Source organism: Triticum aestivum, chromosome 7B (assembly GCF_018294505.1).
Source record: "Triticum aestivum cultivar Chinese Spring chromosome 7B, IWGSC CS RefSeq v2.1, whole genome shotgun sequence".
Classification (NCBI taxonomy): Eukaryota; Viridiplantae; Streptophyta; class Magnoliopsida; order Poales; family Poaceae; genus Triticum; species Triticum aestivum.
Window position 1 is genome coordinate 358,406,650 of NC_057813.1, and position 4,899 is coordinate 358,411,548.

Genomic DNA, 4,899 nt, shown 5'->3' on the forward strand with positions numbered 1-4,899 from the left:
AATAAGAAAGGTTGCATCCATGATAGTGCTTGTTTCATGTGTTATCCCGTATTGGCAGTGTAGTTTTCCAGTTCCAACCAAAGAGTCTAGTCTAGGTCTTCATGAAGAAATATAACAACTGTAACTCGGAAGGCATATACTAAAAAACAATAGTCTGATCCTGCACACTGGAGTGCTCGAAGGAAGCATCAACACCAATATGATTTGGTGAGCTCATGCTTCATATGGTCACACGCAATATTGATAGCACCTGTACAGCTGTACTGTCTGACAAGAGAGTAGTTGTAGTGACAGAAACACCAAAATCCACAAGCAACCATAATAACAGTCATCTCTGATGTTAAAAGAGCCATAGCTCGCAACTCGGCATTTGAAATCGAACGAGAAACTGCAGTATGTTTCTTCTGTCTTCGAGGCAAATGAGAGAACCATTAAGAAAAACACAGTTAGCAGAAAGGGACCAACGATCTGAATGATTGCTAGCCCAAGTGGCATGTGAATAGGCCTGAAACTGGAACAAACTGAAGCGTGGGAAGAAGAGACGAAGAAGAGACGGCGAGAGATAGTCCCATGATGATATCATAGAAGACGAAGGAGGTGACAATAGTTGGCCGAAGTGGGAGCATAAATGAACCGACTCAGAATGTAAACGAGATAGGAAAGGTTTAGACGAGTGACAACTAGATAGACAAGACTCCCAACAAGATGACGGTAGCGTGTCGGATCATACAAAGACTGACCGTCGGAAGCACAAACATGGACATTGTGCTCCATCGGAGTCTCAACAGTGTGTTGTGTGCTCATCAGTAAGGGCAACACGAGCAAGAAGATCATGGATATAATTCTTTTGGGAAATAAAGAAGCCATCAGAGATAGAAGAAACCTCAATCCCAAGAAAGTAGCAAAGAGGACCAAGATCATACAGAAGAAAATGCTCACTAAGACATGCCTCCACAAAGGCAATGCACTCAGAGTCGTCGCCAGTGATGATCATGTCATCAACATATAGAAAGGGAGTTCGGCCGTGAGTTGGAAGGTGGACAAAAAGCGCAGGATCATGAGCACTCGCCGAAAAACCAGCCGCAATCACCACTGAGGAGAAATGCTCAAACCAGGCATGAGGGACTTGCTTAAAACTATATAGAGAGCAACGAAGACGACATGTCATACCACCAGGAACAGAATACCTAGGTGGCGGCTGCATGTATACCTCCTCACGTAACTCATTGTTAAGAAATGCATACTTGACATCAAGCCAAGAGACAGACCAGAGACAAACATAAGCCATAACGAGAAGTGTGCGAACGGTGGTCATGCAGGCCACGTGAGCAAATATCTCATCGTATTCATGACCATGCCTTTTCTCACAGACCACAATGCGAGCTTTCTAGCGCTCAAGAGAACCATCAGAATGAGTCTTATCCCTATAGACCCACCTACATGTGATGGGACGAACACAGGATGGGAGATGAGATCCCCAAGAGCAGCAATATCCTCTGCTGTCGCATGCTACCATTCGGGATGAACAACAACGTCACGATACGCTCAAGACAAGTTGTGCCAGAAAAACCACAACAATCAATAGGTGGAAGCGGGCGAACGTAGAAAACATAAGTAGGTTGAGCTGGAGGTGGTGCGTCGCCAGCAGAAAGAGACAGGGTAGTTGAGGGAGATGGCTCATCAGAAGAGGATGGCACATTAGAAGAATCCACACGACGTGGACGGCGAGCATAGTAAAGAAGAGGACGAGGAATCACTGGGGAAGCCTTAAGGGGCGAGTGAGATGAGGTAGCCTCAGGTAACAAACGAGGTGGGGAAGCCGCAAGTGAATACGGCGTGGGGTGTGACGCCCCGGGAGCGGCCCTATCCAGAGCACCTCCGCTAGTATCCGCATAGTATCAACCCCAAGATAGCCACGGAACACAATGTACACGTGGCAACGTGCACACTATGTGGGTGGAACAGTTGGTATCACAACACAATTGTTCAACAGGTCTGCAACAGTATACAACAGCTACAATGAGGCAAATTTAACAAATGCAAATGGAGTCGTTCTTCACCAAAGAGATCCCAGGGCACTCACATCGGCGTCCATATCTGATTTGCAGCATGGGAATGCAAATGAAACCATCCTTCACCAAAGATATCCCAATTTTGTGATTTTAGCAAATGCCTTAAGAAGGCTAAAGAAAAGCAAATGACGTCCATACCCTGTCATCCCACTGTTTGAGGAATAACCATAGCTAACGTTGTCCTTCACCAAAGGGATTGCTTGCTCCTAATGTTGCCATCTGATTTGTAGCATCCGGATCAAAAGAATTAATATAGCAAGGTGAGTACCAAACTGTACCCGCAAGACTTACATCAGATCTATACTAAGTATGCAACATTCTCAAGGAAAGGTGTATATGTGGTTTGAGCGGCAAAAAGCACTAGCATTCTATAGAGATACGCTACAACCTGCATCTACCAAAGATAAGGAAGGAGAGCGCAATCACACACGAGGAAGCAATCCCAAGGCACTCACACGGTTGACAAGTTTTTTCATTATTAATTGAAGTTTTATTCACATGGTTAGCCGTAGTGACTGACGGGTGGGGCCATGGGTGTGACTGTGCTGGTGATGTGGTTGTGGGGTGATGCAGGTTTTTCTCATACGTTGTTTGCTAGCTGTTGAAGTGTATATGTGGATTGCCTAGCCTTTTTCACCAGTCAGACTTTTGGTTGCGTTGACTAGTGCATGAAGCTTAACATGGTATCACAGCTTAAGGATTTGAACTCAAGACCTTAGGCTTTGATAACACTAGCCACAGTGGCTGACCGGTTGAGTACTTGTCAGTTCACGGATTAAATCAGAAAAGGGAGGCTTTTGCCTTGGTGGAGAATAGAACCAGGGATCGCCCGCTTGTGGCGCGCTGCATTGATTAGATGATTTGCGTTTGTTTTTGATTCAGAGAACATGCAAAGTCTGAAGAAATAAAGGAGGCGCCTCGTGCACGATGGCGTACTCTGGTGACCTCTGGAGCTCACCCGAGCTCGCAAAGGTGTGCATGTGGGTGCGGAAAAGACTATGCCTAATGCAACGAACGATCTGGTGGACACGAGGGACCATGTTGTCACTGGAGAAGCTCTAGCGATGACGGCCCGTGGCGGAGCTGCTCGGATGTGTGTGGTTGACGTTCTACAGCTTGTGATCAAGCGGACTGAGGCTACTGGGGCGTGCAAAAGCTTCCTGGGGTCTCCCTGGGCATGCAGGGGTGCTCGGTAATGACGTACCTAGCACTACGACGGCAAGATACGAGCGCGTTAGGAAACTAGGCTAGAGGATGAAATCGACAATGCTAGGAGAGGGCTTTGGTCGAGGAGCTCACGAGGAAGGGGCTGGAGTAGTCGAACGGGCCTGAGGAAGAACGACGGCGACAAATTTCTCGGAGGCGCGTTGGGGTTGGAGTCGAAGTCGACGACAGAATTCGTCGTGAGCCGTGATTGTGAGCTTGTGTGTGTGTGTGTGTGTGGAGGAAGTGGTGTGGTCGCGGGGCCCCGGGGCATGCTAGCGCGGCTGGCCACGCGGTCACCATGAGCGTGAGCTCTTGAGCTCCGGGTCAGGACATGGGGAAGAGGTTGGAGGGAGGAGAGTTACCTGGCGGTGGCAAAAGGGAGGAAGAAGGGTTAGGGTTAGGGTTTGGGAGTACGGAGTGGCTTTATGGGTTGAGGAGGTGCAGCGGGGTGGCCGGTGGCTGACGTCCCTGAGGGGGCTCACACGAACAGGGTCCAATTAACAAGTTTGGTGGGGTGGGTCGGGCTACGCCTTGGGCTGAGGAAGAGGGAAAAGGATGTGTCGTGACTATTGGTTAGCTGCGCACATGGGCGATGGCTAGCTCCGTAGTGCCCAGTTGGGTTGTGCCAGAGTGAAAATGGTTGGGTTTAATACAGAAAATAGGAAAGTTATTCTTTGGAAAATAGTTAGGGGGTCTGAAATGAATTCTAAATGGTCTAAAAATTCAAATGTGGTCTCTTTGGTACTCCCTCCGTCCTAAATTACTTGTCGCAGAAATGGATGTATCTAGATGTATTTATAGTTCTAGATACATCCATTTCTGTGACAAGTAATTTGGGACGGAGAGAGTATTTATCAAGGCCACACAAAAATAACCAGGGTATTTAGGCAAGGTCTAATTTTTGTTTTGAAAATAGAAGGCAGAGTAATACATTTGGAGGTTTGAACTATAGTTAGGTGATAGACTTGGGGTAAAATCATGTAATAATTAGGGTAGCTCCCAAATAATATATGAAACATAGGTGCAAAGTTTCAGAGTGAGTCTTGGGGTAAAACATGCAAAGGGGAATGGGTTTAGTTATCCGCCATTTAATAAAATGGAAAAATAATCTAGGTTTAGGGTTTTAATTCAGCATCCAAATTAATTATTTTTAAACCTTAAAATTTTGGGAGGGACCACATTATAAAATGGAACTCTATCTAAATTGTCTAGGGTTTGAGAAGGCATTTTTGACATTTGACAAAATTTAAGGATTTAGCCTTTTAGGGAAAACCTTGAGGGTTGAATTAATCCTCATCTAAGTTAAGTTAAATTAAAATGATGCTCATGAGATGCTAATGAGATGATCATGATGCACAACCAATTTCTAAAGAAAGTGTTGCTCCTGGACTGTTACATGAGTTTACAACAGTAGTACATGGGTAATAGGTGTGTGGGAAAAGTGATAAAACTAATGTCCTCAATGGTGGAGGCCGAAGAAGAGGATAGACGTGGATAGAAAGGACGAGACTCATCAAAAGTCACATTTCGAGAAATGCTCATCCAATAGCCGACATGAAGCCAACACCGATAGCCCTTGTGCTCATCACTGGAACCTACGAAAACACACTCGACTTATTTA

The 4,899-nt window shown here is 46.0% G+C and overlaps 1 protein-coding gene across 1 annotated transcript in view; it reads left to right on the forward strand.

Moving 5' to 3' along the window:
- The window catches only part of LOC123156003 (diacylglycerol kinase 4), a 48,562-nt gene that overhangs the window by 19,894 nt on the left and 23,769 nt on the right, over nt 1–4,899 (forward strand). The window lies entirely within an intron of this gene.